Below are 16,797 nucleotides of genomic sequence, written 5' to 3'. Positions count from 1 at the left end.
GAATTAGGAGCCCGTGTTTTGAAGTAAAACAAGCGCAGCCCCACTAACAAGCACTAGCGATCTGCTCCCTACCTCTTCTGATAAGAGAGAACAGAATGGGGAGGAAAGATGAGGAAAGTACTAAGCAAAACACAAAACTACAAAAGAAAAACCACCAGGCACTGCCTCCAGGAGTGGTGACAAAGCAGCCGCTACGGTAGCTCCCCTACCAGCAGGACTAAGCAGCATGACACACACATATTTTTTAAGAGTAAGTCCTTGTTTTAAAGGGACGTTACAATGGCAAATTAAATTATGTAATGGTACGGTGATTTGCTTTAAGACATTCTCAATACCCTAATAAAAAACCCACATGCCAGTTTGTATTACAAAGTAGATGATGCTCCGCAGGCAGCCTCTAGGAGCTTTTAACCTGGGAATGGCAGAGGAACCGGGGAAACTGAGACACCAGCCAGTCAGCACAACAGGGGGAGTGTGTTTCTTCCCTTCAAGAGAAAAATCAAACCCTCCTTTTGTGATCACAACCACTGTGGAAGTGTTGCCAAGTGGTCAGGATCACCTCAGCGAACAACACGAACAACCCTAAGAAAGCAACTTGTGATTTTCCTAGAAATTTATCTATTCCTAAGAAATTATCATCAAAATTCCTATCAATTTAGAAAATTACACGTTTCCTAACTTCCTAAGAAATAAGCTAGTGTTATACAACACTGAGGCAGGAAACTGAGTGCTGTTACGGCTCTGTAGGACTGTGGCAAGACAAGACCACGAGCGATGGGATGCTGATACTGACCGGCTGAAACAAAGGCTGCGTTCATCACTTTTTGCCACCACTAGCCCAACCACAAGATGGATATCCTTGGAAGTTTTCTGGAATACTTTTGCTATTCACACACTAATAAACAAGGGCATCGCGCATCAGACAACGTTTGGAAGTTTTGGAGCTCCACCAGGGATCCTTTGAGGCCTGGGCCCGCTGATGGCACCCCCTGCCCTCGACTGAGGCACCTGAGAAGCAGGAGGCAGAGGATGGGAGCCTAAGCTTGCAGGAACAGGCAGCACTACCACCTGCACTGGGTGCACATCTGTCTCAGAGGGCACAGGTGCTTAATCACAGGTGCTTTTGATTATGAAACACCTCGAAGATTTAGGGCAACAGATGGCCACTGCAGGCAGAGACTTCAGCAGGACGAGCTACCGATGTCGTCCTTGGGCATTTACACAGTGTGGAGGATGGAGGGGCAGGATCAGCAGTGTTAGAAGGCAGAGATGCAGCCTTTCCAGTACAGCCATGAGCTACTTTCTGTTGATAGTCCTGCTCCTACCTGCCTCCACCCTCTGTACCCTCTGCACTGTGCACGTGGCCCAGCTCCCTCCACGCAACCTTGCTCACCCCAAGGACAAAGCTCCTCTGCAGTCCGCAGAATCATCTAGGTTGGAAGAGACCTCCAAGATCACCGAGTCCAACCTCTGACCTAGCACCAACAAGTCCTCCACTAAGCCATATCCCTAAGCTCTACATCTAAACGCCTTTTAAAGACCTCCAGGGATGGTGACTCCACCACCTCCCTGGGCAGCCCGTTCCAATGCCTCACAACCCTTTCAGTAAAGAAGTTCTTCCTAACATCTAACCTAAAACTCCCCTTGTGCAACTTTAGCCCATTCCCCCTCGTCCTGTCACCAGGCATGTGGGAGAACAGGCCAACCCCCACCTCCCTACAGCCTCCTTTAAGGTATCTGTAGAGAGTGATAAGGTCGCCCCTGAGCCTCCTCTTCTCCAGGCTGAACAAGCCCAGCTCCCTCAGCCGCTCCCTGTAGGACTTGTTCTCCAGACCCACCAGACAGGTGCCCCACAGGTCTGTCTCCCACTCGCACTCCCTGATGGAGCTCAGGGAGGAGGTGGAGAGGTTGAGGGCCGCCCCCAGGCTGAGCAGGCCGCCCCCAGCTCCCACCTCACACACTCGGTGTCTCCGCCGCCCTCAGGGGCAGCAACACAACACCAGGCAGGCACTCTGCAGGGACGCTGACCGGTGGCTTGGTGTGCCTGTGGGTTCAAAGCAAGCTGCCAGTGTGTTCTTCTGAAGGAACAGCACGCTTGGCAAGTCTTAGGGGTGTCCTCTGGAAAGCGCATGAGTGGACAGGAAGCTGACCCTTACCAGCACACAGAGCACACATCAGTGGGGAAGAGAAACTCAGAAACCCACGTGCATCTCTGCACTTTTTTTACAGTATGTTCTCAACGTCTCTACTGGTTTGTGATGATGATCCCAGAAAACAAGCCAGAACACAGTCCAGATATATAATGACCACTTTTTTTTTTTTTTTATAAAGAACATCTTTACTATTCTGAATGTCACTTGTAGCTTTTATGAGCTGCCTGGCACACTACCACAGAAAGTTGTGTGACTTCTCCTGAGAGGAAGAAAGGAGAAGCAGCAGATTTTGGGGCACTGCAGTGACAGAATCACACCACTCATTTATTTTCACCTCATTCTTTTAAGGCATTGCCGCAAATGAGAGTAAGGAGAAATAGGAGGCCCAGCCCTCGGTTTGTGATGCCCACACAAAATACTTGGGGCCTGCTTTCCAGGTGCATGTTTGGATTGAATTGAAGATGTGAGGGTTCAACGTTACCTAGACTTGCTCCTCCCGGTCAGACAGGCATTCTTTAGAGGAGAAACACACACTTAACAGAAAATGTAAAAGTTTTAATTACTTGACTCATGTATTATTCAAATTTTATCAGTACTAAAAGGATGTAATTGATGGAAAATGAGGGAAGTCATCTGACAGTCCTGGGGGATGTGCTTTATTTCCAGCCTGCTCCCAGTATTCCAACCTGGACCAGGCTCTCAGCAAACACTCTATTCCTGAAAATGCCACTCACTCAGAAGTACCTACATCAAGCTTTTGTAAATACATTTCAGTTACATCAAATACATAAACTAGTGTTAACGTCAGCCTGAAGTGCTAACACTTAGCTTGAGGGAAAAAAAAAAAGCCCTGCTGGAACAAAATAATAAAAAGTTACAGAAGGCACGCATATATAAAAGGGGTTACAACCCCAAAAAAATAAAACAGAAGCCCATCTGAAAGGTGGATGGCCAACACACAACACCGCCGCAGATCCCATATCATGCTTTGGCTTCGTTCAGGCGGCTGGCTGGGCAAAGCCCCAGCACGTGAAGCTGTGCAGAGGCAGGGCAGGAAGATGAGGAGCCGGCGGACCCGCCGCCAGCAGAGGCCTTCCAACATCCCCTCCACCTGGCAGAGAGCTGAAGCCAAGGGAACAGCAACGTGGCCGCGAGGGCTCTGTCCTACACCTGCAACTGGAGACGAAAGCAACAGGTATTTTACTCAGTGCCTGGGAACGTCACAGTAATATCGGTCTTGGGCTGATAGAAAAGGAGAGGAAAAAAGGAAATGCCTTTTTAATCCCATCCTATAGAATACTCTTTTCTTCCGGCACACCTTGCAGAGATGGCTGACCAAAACAGTATCCAAAGATGTGAAAAGAAACTAAAATTTCATAAGGCTCAGGGGAAAAAAAACTGTATACGGTTATGAAGCAAGTAGTGAAATAAAGAATGCTGCCAATCCCCCTAATCTTCTGACTAGAATTTATGGGGGGTGAAATAAATGGGAGTGAAAGTTTACCAGGGACATTCCTCAGAGTTTCAGTTCAGAAAAATCAAGTGTTTACCAAGTATTTGTTAATTGGAAAGCAAAGCAAAATCTGCTTTCTAAAATAATGTCCACATTTCATTCCTTAAAAGTTAACTTCCAGTCGGAGGACACAACTCCCAGTTTCTACAGCGTTTACAAGACAGCGGAGTGCCCAAGACAGAAGATTAAAGCAGAGGAGGTAAACTCCCCTAGTCCAAACAAATCAACTCTGATAACACACACAGATGCTTCACATCACTACGGGAGCCATGCCCACAACAGGTCCTTGAGGCAAAGAAAAGGCATTTCCCTGCCCTACCCACTTGGTCACTTTCTTTCAAAGGGTCTCCAGCAAGAGCTGGTACCAAGTCGGAGCCTCACGTAATTCAGCGATGTTCGAAGGCAGTCTCACAAATGCAAACACAACTCAGCTGAGCTTCCCTCTGAGGGCACACGATGTTATCAGCACCTAGGTGCACATTCAGCGCATTTTACAAAACAAGAAGCTGCCAACCTTGGCGTCTCTCCCAAAATATTCCGGCTAGGTCTGGAGACTTCAAGCCGGTCCCAGACAGCGTAGGAAGCTCGGTGAAGTCCTTAATCAACAAGTATGGTGAAGGGGAAGGAAGAGAAGTTGTTCTCAAAGCATGCACACACACAGAATAAGCTACGGGATAGCACTTACACAGCAATTCTGCTATCTGAAGCGCTGCATGTGCTTCACATTCTACAGCTGACTGAAGGCTGCCATCATTTGCAGCAGAAGAACTGAGATTCGGGCCCAAGCTCCTACCCCTCAGCCAGTGCTTGAAGCAACGGTAGTGGGAAACTGTAAACAAGCTGAACGACTGCGTTAATTGCACTAATGAGGTCCTGCTCAAGCGGACACAGCCCAAGTCCAGGCAGAGCAGAGCTGGGAGCCAGCCCTGTCACGCTGCTGCCTGGGCAGCACCACTCACACCGCATCTGTGCCAAGGGGGCCTGCCTTCGTGAGCAATGTGTGTGCTTAGAAAAGGAGGTAAAATTAAAGGCTTTCTTCAAAGAAGCTGTGAGATGCAGAAGTGATTCTTGCAGCAGCCTACCTGATGGGATGTTTTATCTAACAGAGAAATAACAACTACTAGAAAAGCATCCACATTGCAAATACATATAACGCTCCTTGAGGAGGAGGAAAAAAAGCTAGTTTGAGTGGTTTAGACAGGTACCACTACCCAAAAGGAGTAATAAAACCTTTCACATCTACTGATTCAGGCTCCAAACAACCCAGTGATGCATTTTATCCCAAACCTTTATGAAAACACTGATGCTCCAAGTACTTCAACATTATAATAAAGAAAAAGAAGTTACTGTGATAGGTTATATCCCCTCCTTCCCCCCAAAAATAAAAGAAGGGACCAGTTTTGATCATTTATTTGCCAAAGCGCAGGGCTCGAGTCCCAGCACAGCGGACCCGAAGGGATTCCTGGTGTGGAAGCAGCGCCCAGCCGCGCTCCGGCAGCCGCTTCCTTTACTTTTACCCCAAATTTTACAAAATACACAAAATCGCCCAGCCACGTGTCCCGGCTTCCTCACGGGAGGGGGCTGCTCTGCTGCTAACGCTGCCCGGTTTGGGCTGCTGAGGAGGAAAACCCCCGCGGAGCCGCGCCAGCCCCTCAGGGCTCCTCGCAGCCCGCCCGCGGCCGCCATCACGGCCCCGCCGCCCTCACGGCCCCCCCCGCGCCCCCTCCCCCCCCCCCCCCGCGCCCCGCACTTACGCCATTTTCCTCCGCCGCGGCTCCCCCACGGACCCGGAAGCGGCGGCGGCCCGGGCCTTCCCGCACCTCCCGGTGGGCACCGCCCCCGCCCCGGCCGCAGCGCCGCCGCAGCCAATAGGGAAGCGCCGCCGGGAGGTAGGGCCAACGGGATGGGAGGAGGCGCGGGGCGGGGGGGTGGAAAGAGCCAATCGCGAGGCGCGGGTGGAAGAGTGGGTGGGTGTGTGTGGGGGAGACCACGCCCTTCTTCCGCCCGGCTGTGGGAAGTGTTGCGCATGCGCAGAGTCGGGGGTGACTCCGTGAGGGGGCTGGGAGAGGGCGGGGCTGGGGCTGAGGGAGGGCGGGGAGGGGAGGGGGAAAGGGGAAGGGAGGGAGATGGGGGAAAGGAGAAGGGAAAGGGAAAGGGAAAGGAGAAGGGAAAGGGAGAATGATACGGGAAAGGGAAGAGAACAAGGGAAAGGGATAAGAGAAAGGGAAAAAGGAAGAGAAAAAGGAAAAGCAAGACCAAAATTTGTTCTTAAGCACTTTAATTTCCAGGGCGCAGCGTGTCCCGCAGAGCCACGAACAGCTGGGGCTGGAGGGACCCCCACGCACACCCAGCCCCAGTTCCTCTGAGCGAGGAATTTCCTCCTCAGATCCAATCCAAACCTGCCCTCTTTCAGCTTGAAGCCGTTCCCCCTCATCCTGTCAGTACCCGATGGAGCCAAGAGCTGCTCTCCATCTTTTTTGTGAGTCCCCTTCAAGTGCCGAAAGGCCGCGGTGCGGTCTGTTTTCACAGAAAGGCCAGCCCAAGTCCAACATGCCACTGAGTTTATGTAACGAGTGAACACACGTGTGTATTTATAGCACAGCCTCTCTAACAGCACGCTTCCTTTCGCCTTAGGATGGCCAGCACTACTTCAGTATCAAACATCTTTGGTCCTTTGCTCGTTGCAGCAGCAGTAGGAACTATTTCCAAAACTGACAACAGGAGCAGTTTTGCAGTCAGAGGCAACAGCCTCATTTCATGTTCAGGTTTGTGTGTCTTGGAGCCCATCATTTGGCCCCTACCGCTTCCACACCTGAGAGGCTGGTGCTTTTTTGCCAGCATCCTTGGGCCAGGGGTGGACAAACGCTGTCCCTGCGGGCTCTCTTCTTGCCCAGGTGGGCGCCTGGGGCTGCGCTGACACCCCTTGCACCACAGAGCCGGGTGGCTGTCCTATTTTAGCACTGACTGGAGGTTTGTGGATTCTCACAGCACCCCTGCCTGATGGCCTGCTGCTTTTTTGAAGATTGCATTTTTTTGGATGTTTGTCTGCGTTGCTGATTTCCATCAACAGTTTCATTCCTTCCATTGCCTCCCCTGACCTTTCGGGGGAGTGTCCACAAATGAGCTCCTGATATTTTCCTCCAGCTTTCTGTTTCTTCTCTCTCTCCTTTAAAGAATTTTCCCGTAATTTTCTTCCCCATAAGTAATGATGCTGGATTGCTTCTTTCACCTTTTCCTCCTACATGCTGATGCTAAATGATAAAATATACCTGACATTTGAAATTTATTTGTAGAAATTACATTTGAAAGGGTACACGAATAACCAAAGGTTCAAGATGTGTTATTTGCATAAACAAAAACTCTTGGGTAAGAGAAGGAAGGAGCTGATTAATTGACTTTGCCTTTTATAACCCAGTCAATGAGTCAATGATTCACATCCGAAGCACCAAGAGAGCTTCTCCTGACACATCCAGCCATCCTCAAGGTGCCTGTAGGCTAAGAGATGAAATACACAATGCACTGTAATACAGTTCAATACCTTAGAAGTCGTGCAACAGGGTGATCATCACACCTAGATTCAAATTTCCATGGAGGGGAGGTAGTTCAGGGGGTTCTCTCACCACATGCTCTCTGGGCTGTACCGGAGGCTCAGCTGCTTTGTAGGGGAAGCAGACAGCTTGCAATGGCATCGCGTGCACGCACGCAGCACGATCGGCCCCGGCTTGAACACTGTCCCTGGGGCATAACTTTTCAAGCTTGCCCAGATTTTTCTCATGGTCTAGGAAACAGCGAATCATTCATGCTTCATTCTTTTCAGCGAATGATGCTGCATCTCCGGTTATCAGCATGGGAATTGACAAGAGGTTTTATAAATGTTGTCTCATCATATAACTTTCAAGTTGAGGAAAATTATAACCCTGTCCTCTACTCTTGAACTTATTCTAAATGAGGTGGCATTCCCATTTGCCTCAGAATGTTTATTTTTATGCCTAAGACTCCAAGTTTTTTTTTCGTTTGTTTCTGTTTTGATTTTTTTTTCCACTTTTTTTTTTTGGTTGGTTGTATTTGTTTTTTCTTGAAAGAGGGGTGGTTGAGCGAAAGCACCGTCTCTAAATTATCTGTATCTCTTCTGTTTTTCAACCAAAGACATTTCTCCAAACATTGTTCTGAATGCTGCCAAGTCTGTTAATTCACATTTTGTCTTTGGTTGATGCCACTCAAGGGTCAAAGTCAAGCTAATTTTGAAGTTGTCAGAATGTATTTATACAAAAACAGAAGATCCTGGGTACATGACACTATTTAACAACAGCAAAAATGTGACTGGAAACTTTAATTCCCATTTCTTGGACTTAGAATTTACCTTTTTAAGGCAGCTGGGTACTGCCACCATTTCCAGGGGAAGCGAGCAGCCACTGCTGCAGCTGACGTGACCCTGCAGCCCGCAGGAACAGCTCCTCTAAGGATCAGCACTGGGCACATCAGTACTCCTCCAACAGAAACATGACAGAAAGTCAAAAAGAAAACAAGCAAGCAACACTTCATTGAGCTTCCGTATGCAACTGCTTGAGCAGCTAGGATCTTGAGCCCACTAATCCCGGAGGTATTTTCCCCACAATCCAGGACCCTCTCCCCAAGCAGCGGGCAGAGCAGGCAGGGAGCCAGCCCAAAACACAGCTGCAGAGCCTCCAGTCCATGCATCCTCCTGCCCCAACCACCACCACAACCCCTCCTCACCCCAAAAAACATCAGGGGCCTACACAAGTCCCCTGCCAGCAGGGTGAGCAGGATCACGCACCTGTGGTTGAGGAGCTAGAAGGTGATTCATTGTCATCAGTCGGTTTAAGAGACAATTCATTTAATCAGGAAACTGTAAAGAGCTTTCACAGTCTCTATCAGATTGAAAAGCCTTTGTCAGGCAATCCTCTTGCACTGAGCTCTCTAATGATATATGGTTGGGAAATTGTTTTCCTGATGCTGTGCTCAATATCACAAGAGGCTGCTGAAGTGCAGATGCGGGCATCTCACATCTTGGGTTGGGCTCACTTGGACTGAGAGCAGCATGGTAACCAGCTCAGAATTTCAAACATTTCCTTCCCCCAGCTCTGAGAAAATTATCACAGATCGGTAGGGAAAAAGCAGGAACTGTGCTTTATGAAACTACATTCTTTCTCCAGTTGTGCTTCAGCGAGTGCTTTGAAGCCGATGGAGCAGTGAGTGTATGAACAGAAGTGCTGCTTGGTTTGTGCTATCTCTAAAGGACACCAGTGTTTACTGTACGAGTTCATTCTCAATTGCATTCAAAACAAACACTGAGCTCAGGCATAAATATTGTATAAGTTGTATAAATACGTATCCAACTCCTTTGTACAAAATACTTGAGATGCTGCCTATAGCATAAGCCAAAAGCCAGCAGCCAGTGGCCCAGAAACACACCCATGCCTTAGCTTAGTGGCAAAATCTTAAATTCTTTGGTTCTTTTCATTCAAGGATGAGATCACAGACACTCATTTCAACAAAACAACGAATATTAATACTTTGCATTAAGTACATAATTTGCCAGAGCTGGAAGTCGCTTGTTACCAATTACAGAATTAACTTAGTTTATACTTGACCTTCATCAGTACCTTGCAGGGTTTTTATTTTATTGCGAAGTCGCTTCATTCAAGTAGCTTCACTGAAGGTTGTCTGTCTTTCAGTGGAAGTTGTCAGTCTCCTGTTGTATCTGAAAACTGATTCCAAAACAGATTTCCTTGGAAGAAATCCTCCTAGCTCTGTGCTCCCAGATCTTAAATGAATATAGGAAACACAGTGAAGGTTAAAGCTATTCTTCAATAAATGGCTAAAAAAAAATCTGTAAGAAAATATTATTTACTCCACAGGCTGCCATGTTCCTCTAAACTAAATAATGTAGTTTTAAAGTCAATCAGCAGTAAGTGTGGTGTATTAAAGTTGCTAACAACACATGGCTATTTTACTTTCTTCAAAGAATCATTTTAGCAAACTTTTTCCTTCCAACGTCATTAGTGAGTGTGATTGTAAACCAACACCTATAATAAAAATCTGTATGTTAGACAGGTGCTGTTCAGCAAAATGTGCAGAAAAGATCTCATGCATCTCATTCAGACCTCTGTTGTGCAGATTATTCTGTGAGGAACCAGGCGTCAAACCCTCTAAAATGAACATTGATTTCAGCCACTCCAGGAATTAGCTTGCAGAAGCCAAAAACCATTACCTACAACTTGTTAAAATTCTTCTATCAAAACCATTTTCAGACAGCATTAGAAATCATATACCCATGAAGAAACTGTTACTTTTAATTTCAGAAAATAAAAGACAGGTGAAAACATGCAAACATATAAAGATCCCATCAAACCTGTCACCATGTCTTGGCAATTATTAAAACACACTTGAGTGTCCTTATGTGGCACCTGTACAGGTTTTTCCCCAAATCCTTCATGTGGTATGTTAAAAGCCCTTCTTCCTCAGCTTTCCCCCACATCACTTGCTAGGCATGCACACAGGAAGCTTAATGGTGCTCCAGCTTCCCTTTTTTGGTGCAGATTACAACTTCCTTACTATTAAGGAGATTGTTGCTATTAAGGAAGTTATTGCTGTTATTACGGTCCCTGAGACTTCCTTCATCCCATTGCCTTTTCCTGCAATCTGTCCTCTGAACCCATTACAAACCTGTGTCCGGCTTTGGGTGTGTGTTTGGATGGTACACCGTCTCTCTGCTCCTTGGCATGGCCACCAGCACCACTACGTGCAGTGCAGGCGACATCAGTGTCCAGCGCTGTGGAGTTATGCCTTGAGCCTTTCTCCTCATTTTTGTTTCTGGCTAGCTGTGTTATTGGTTTAGATGGGATTTTATTGGGTGCCTGTAGCCCTACCAGTACTTGTTGGGGAACTATAAGCAGTTCTTTCTTTCACTGTTCACATATCACAGCTCCACATGTCACTTTATTATCAACACATTCTTACTTTGAATATGAAAAGTGGTCTACAGAAATCTACAAACTAGAAGGCCTTCCAGGGGCAAATTATGGCTAGATCTAGCACCTGCTCTAGAGGAAAGGTTATTGATCATTCCCTTTCCAGACCACAGAGCCAGGACACCCCAAGAGAACGTGGAGCACAATTCGGACACCTCTCCCAGCAGAAAGGCATTGGGCTTGCCTGGTTGTGTAGCTCCCGCTGCAATACTTACAGGACCTGGCTCACAGCAGCACAGAAGAGAGCAAAGCATTTGGTCCCTGCTAAAACGGGACCACATGCAGAGAATACAAAGGGAGGAAAGGGAGGAATTTGTTACATAAAAGAAAGAAAAAAGTTGCCTAGAAAGTTGTCTCGAGTACAACTGACAGTGCAGCTGTGTCTTGCTGATTATGTTTTATGCTGTTCTGCTGGTAATAAATTTCATGAGATTGTAGGTTAGCTCTAGTTTTTGTTTTTGCATTTCACTTATTTTTAGTATTTTTCTGCTCTCAAAAGAAGTGCATTGTACCAAAACACACCATTAGAAGTCTTTTTGTGCTAGATGTATAGGCAAATTGTATATGTTTTTTGTCTAAGTAATCTAAAACCTAGTTTGAACATATAATAATCATTCACGAAGTAAAGTTTCTTTTTTAAACTGGAGCCTCCATTACTGGCCTCACTAGTTATCAGGAAGAATGAACTGGCACACAGCAAGTGGGTGTAACACTGTGTTGCCAGAGAAAGAGGAGAAAGCACAGGCTTTTTAGTTGTTCATGATTATTTTTAACTTCAATTTCCTTTGTAATTATTTCCTTTCCTGGATTCATAAATCTGCAGTAGCCTGTTACATAAATCTCATCTATCCCATGTTTACAAATAATTCTGACTTAGACTCTGTGCCTTTTGCACTTTGGAAATTCCCACAGACTTGGAGTTTGGGTGTACAAAGACGTATGCAGGATACCACCCCATGTTTAATACTAGCTCTATACAATAAGCCTTTTGTAAGAACAAATACCCACCTACATTTTTTTTCAACCTCCTCTAGCGTTTTTGTTGGAGAAGCTACATTTCACTTGCTGTCTTAAAGACTGCTGTGTCGCAGGATAATACTGAGACTTTGTGGGGGTTTATTCCTCTCAATGCTTGTTCATTTTTGTTTTTAAGAAAAGAGGAAGGGGTGGGGGAATCCAACAGTGAATTCTTCACGCACAAATATACCATGGATTTTAAGGGGTGATGTACTTGTGCAAATGAGGGAATAATCACATTTAAGTGCAGTTGTTATGAAAATGAGTTAGAGGGGAAAGAAGAGACAAAGAGGAAAAAATAAAACATATACTGGAAGGAGAAGAAAGGTATCTGTGTGAAGGCAATAATCACGGCACTAAGAACCAGACCAGAGGTTCTCAGAATGATGCTCACAGAGAACACGTGAGGCAGTAGATAGTCAGCTGTGCAACAAATTATAGTGCATACAACTTACCCACATTCAGTGCTTGAAATCCTTGTGCCCTGTGTAGCCAGTGGCTTTGGAAATTGCCCGGGAGATCCTCTGACACGCCGTACATTGGTAGTGTCATCTGTTCCTCGTCCCCTGGGACAGCTGCCTGTGCAGTATTGGCAGCGAACACGCTCAGGTAGAGCAGTGCCTGCTCCTGTCCATGGGGGAAGCAATGACCACGCAGGCATTTTCCAGGTCTTCTGACAATCTTCTGGGATAAAAGGGAGAAATAATGGTGAAACATGGTCAAAAGTGTGAGAGCAGTGTCTTAAATTCAGTGTGGGTACCTCCACAAACAAGGGCAGTGGCACTGGATTGGAAAGATAGAGCAGGTCATAGCAGCCACGCCTCTCTGCCCCTCGGAAAGCTTCACGCAGGGTGTAGAGCTTCTCACCTTCAGGGCTTACGGCACCTAAGAATGAGCAAGCTGACTTTCAAAATGCAACTGAAACAGCAAGCAGTGACAGAAATAGAAGAGGAATAGGATGAAGACCCCCTGTGATCGGTGAACTCACTGACCCAGCAGTGCTGGGTGAGGAGAGCGGAGCAGCTGGGGCAGGGCCTGCTCCTGCTCTCGGCAAAGGCCCCGCCAGGTCTGGCCATGAGCTGAGGCAGGGCGCAGGCCCCTCATGTTCCCCGGGCCAAGCACATTGACAGGATCACTGTGTAACCAGACCAGATCCCCACTAACCCCACGTAGTTCATAAAGCAGTCCAAAGAAATATGTTGTTGGTAATACGATGAAAACCGGCCAGTGGTAATGTTTAATAATAATAATCTGTCAACCAGTGCTAACGCTCAGCTCACAACCCTAGGCACACCTAATTTTGAGGATTTTAACTAATAAATGCTTCACAAATTGTGTTTACAAGCAATAAACAATTTATAAATAAGCAACTTCTCAGGTTTGCTTTTGTTAAACTGTCTAGCTTCCCTGCTTGTACCCTGAGCATTGTATTGCACCCTGAATTGTGGTGGTTGCCACTGTGCAAGGCTGGGTTGCTTTTGCTTTAAATAAGGCTTTTTTGCCTTTTGCTCTCTTCATTTTATTTTCCTCACATGTAACTGGAAAACGATAGCTCAACATTTTCTGTTTGCACACTGTGTCCTCTCTGCCTACCTGAAGGTCCTAAGCCATCCTTGAAAACAGCTCTCACCAGCAAGTATCCCTGAACTAAGGGTGAAAGTTATTTAAACTGCCAGTGTTAAAAAGACAAAACTGATAACTGGTTCTGTGCTGTTTCAAAAGCTGTTATCTCAAATCCCGGATGCTTCTTCTGACAGTGGTGAAAACAGTTTTCCCCCTGTTATGACAGCAGGTTTCAGCTCAGGGTGAAAGGGAACCTTTCCGATCACAGGCTAATTCCCCAGCGCTGGAAGAACATAAAACAAAATCGAACAGCAAGCTAACTACATTTATTTGAGAGAGCAAAAGACAGCACAGCTGATCTGCTTGGATTGGGCTCTGTCCAGCATTTCAAACATTCCCACATTTCCAGGTCTCTGAGCAATGCAGCACAGGAGCAACACATCGATGCTGGCTCTGGGGAGGCAGTGAAGTGCTGCCTATCTCCTAGCTAAAGGAGCTGCACCATTTCCCTTTCAGCCTGTGGTTAGCCTCCTTCCCAGGGGTCAACAAGTGCACAGGAAAAAAAGAGTTTGTCTGTACACTTACCCATTGCCCGGGATGCAAAGAAAGCCTTATTTTTAAGCAAGGAAAGAGTCAGTAACACTCTGGGAACTGGTTATCTCTAGGGTGCACTTTCAGGAAATGTTTATGCTTTTTTCCAAGCAGTATATATATAAAAATGTGTTAGGAAACCACCACAGCACTGATCCAGAGAGTTTATAAAGGAGGAGATCCACAAGTTGTTTGCTTTCACCTCTGTTCCAGTGTCCTTCCTGTTTCTTAAGGGTTCTTCACAAACATCTGTAAATTCTCACAGAAATAAATCATATTATTCTTTCCAGAGAGATGTTTTTTTGTACTTTAGATAACACTGTGTTGTGAAAAATGTGACAACAATGTGTCAAACATTAACACATTTTCCCTTAGATGCCCAATAGGTAGCTAAAGAAACAGCCTTTTACTATTTTGTCAGTCAACAAAACAAATCTAGGCTTTTCACACAAGTGCCAACAAATACCAGGTTTGCCACGACTCAAAAAAATAGTATAAAACTGGTAAAAAGTCTGAAGATTCACTTCCTAGCCATTGTGTATTTCTTTAGTGAACTTCCCTTAGAGATGCTACTAGAAGACAAGAGGTGACATGAAGTTTCAGGGAACATAGGAGGTTTTCAGATTTCTGCTTTGAATCCTTTTTGCAGAGTTTACATTTTATTATTATTAAATTTACATTTGCAAGGGACAGGGAAGGAGAGCAACTGAAAAGCAAACTTATTATGGAAACTGTTTCCATTATTAACTGTGCAGTATAAACAACCCTTCTTGTACCAAATTTTACAAGTGCGACTTAAAATTCTTTAGAATTATGCTTGTGCTAAATTGACAGCATTCCTCTGATTTTGACCATATTGGTCGCTAGTTCTGCACACTTAGCAAGAAGAAGAACTGCTTACTTTAGCACCAGCACTTCCACTAAACAGCAAACCTTCTCAATTTTGGCTTCGGTGCACTGTATATGCCAAGTTCATATTTCAATCCAGAATGAACATTTGTGTCAGTCCAGAGTCAGCTCTTGCTGGCAGGGAGCAGCCCTGTCAAAGCTTTACATCAAATGGTCACCCCCCAGATGTATTTGTCTTTGTCACTGTCACCCACAGACACTTCCTCTGAAAGCCAATGGCCCGGCAGCGATGCAGCTGACTGCTGAGCAGGGTACATCATTCAGGCATTAAGATGGTGTTTGACTGGCAGAGCCCCTAGAATCGCCGCTGTTTTTAAGCAGCGCTTTCAATACTTCATATTGATTCTGGGCCTAGCCCCAAACCCACTGAAATCGATAGGGATAGGCTCTGACAGGGTCTGATGACAAATGATGGAAGTGATGGATTTGGTACAACTATCTGAAATCATGTAACCCTCCTGAGGGCTGGGTTTGTTTCTTTTTTAAATTTGTACTCCATTTTCTTCACAGTGTTGTTCTTTGTCACCTACTGCTCTGTCTCTTACCACCTCATCCCCAGCTCCAGAGCCCTGCACATCTGTGGACATAGGCAAGTTTGGGATGGAGGAGGTTGATGATGCTCAGGGAGTGGAAAGATGCAGTGGGAGTAGGGGTGAGGTTTGCCAGCTGCATTGTTGGTTTGTATTGCAAACAATCCTAGCCTGGCACCCTGACATGGCCTTTTAGGGGCATCAAGAGCCTTTCTGCACTCAGGACACACTTTCTTCAAACTAGGTCTACCCAGGACATATGGGTGAAGTCTACCCTGCCTAGCAGCTACGTGTGGTGAGAACCTCCAGCACTAATCTACCAGGCGCAACTAATAAAAGCTGCTAACATCTGTAGAAAACAGCAAAATTCAGTACCTTTGAATGGCTGCTGTTGGGCCCTCTTCATGCAATACCACAAGGTTTGTAGGGCTATATTTTTCTGAGGGATGCAGTGGGGGTGTTTGCATTTTGGGCTCACAAGAGTTTCTGCAACCAAAGTGGATTTTTTTTCTGTGCTGTTTTGCTTTTCTTGCCTTAACTACCAAGCTGTGCATTTTAGATTCAGAAAGTAGAAAGCTCCAGCAGGTACTTCAAAAGGTTATCATACATCTGATGCTAAAACACATTCTTTTACATTCTGTGTAAACCTCTTAAAAACAAACAACAACCACGACAAAAAGAGCAACTCTCTGGCCTGTGCAAGTTCTTCCTCTGTTCTCTTAGCTTGGTTCAAGTAACAAAGTGACTACAACAGCCCTCCTTCCATTCAGCTAGCAGCTTCCAGATGACCTTAAGAAAACTTTGTCAGCACTTTACTCTTGCATAATTCCTGTAAAAGACAAATGCAATACTAAACTACATATATTTATTTTTCCTTCTCAGGTGCAAATGCCAAAGGGCACACTCAGACAAACTGTTTTGCATAATTTCATAGACTGTTTCAGTAAAAGCTTTCATAAAGAATCACAGTATCTGCTGAGTTACCTTGCCTCAAACATCAGCTGTATGCTTCTCAAGCATTTAAGTTGCTGCTTCTGTAAAGTCTCTTTCTTTATCCAGACTGATAAGGCCTCTTTATAGCAACTGCTATTGATTCCAGTCTGCTGAAGGTAGCACCAGCAGCAGCATTAGGCCACCATCACACAACCTATCTTCTCTCCTATTTGTTAGCAGCTATCTGCAGACAGTCATATCCTCACAGTTCAGCCAGGGAACAGAATATATGAGCTCTCCTCACCCACTCCAGCACAAAATCAGCTGAGTTACTTGACACAGCCACGGCATCAGTTTCAATTAGATCAGCTGACTTCTGCAAAGCTGTTGATGAGGAGCACTCAAGTGATTTGTTCCATGAGCTGAACTGTATGGGTAATTCTTGGCAAAGGAGGAACAAGCAGCTGTGGATAGCTATGTCTTAAGCTACCTCCATCTTTCCAGCAATGATTGTCAGTTCACAGCTTTAGTATAGGAAATGCTTAAATTACTGTTGGGAGTTAAAACACAGTACCATTTTTTCAGGAGGACATGAT

General features: G+C 45.8%; 1 protein-coding gene and 1 long non-coding RNA gene across 2 annotated transcripts in view; both read right to left on the bottom strand.

Moving 5' to 3' along the window:
• Nucleotides 1-5,577, bottom strand: part of BLTP1 (bridge-like lipid transfer protein family member 1) — a 112,972-nt gene extending 107,395 nt beyond the window's left edge. Inside the window, exon 1 of the mRNA XM_068679357.1 lies at nucleotides 5,421-5,577. The gene's annotated coding sequence lies outside the window, so the exon portion shown is untranslated. The remainder of the gene's footprint in view (nucleotides 1-5,420) is intronic.
• A 350-nt stretch (nucleotides 5,578-5,927) lies between these two features.
• LOC137855938 (uncharacterized) lies at nucleotides 5,928-16,515 on the bottom strand. The gene is made up of 3 exons (XR_011096055.1): nucleotides 16,253-16,515; nucleotides 12,131-12,359; nucleotides 5,928-9,451 (listed from the first exon to the last, which is right to left on the bottom strand). It is a non-coding gene; the product is annotated as an uncharacterized lncRNA (long non-coding RNA).
• Between the last annotated feature and the right edge of the window lie 282 nt (nucleotides 16,516-16,797).

The sequence above is a fragment of the Anas acuta genome, chromosome 4, assembly GCF_963932015.1.
Source record: "Anas acuta chromosome 4, bAnaAcu1.1, whole genome shotgun sequence".
Lineage (NCBI taxonomy): Eukaryota > Metazoa > Chordata > Aves > Anseriformes > Anatidae > Anas > Anas acuta.
The sequence above is the reverse complement of the archived record's forward strand: the minus strand, read 5'-3'. Positions and strand labels throughout refer to the sequence as shown.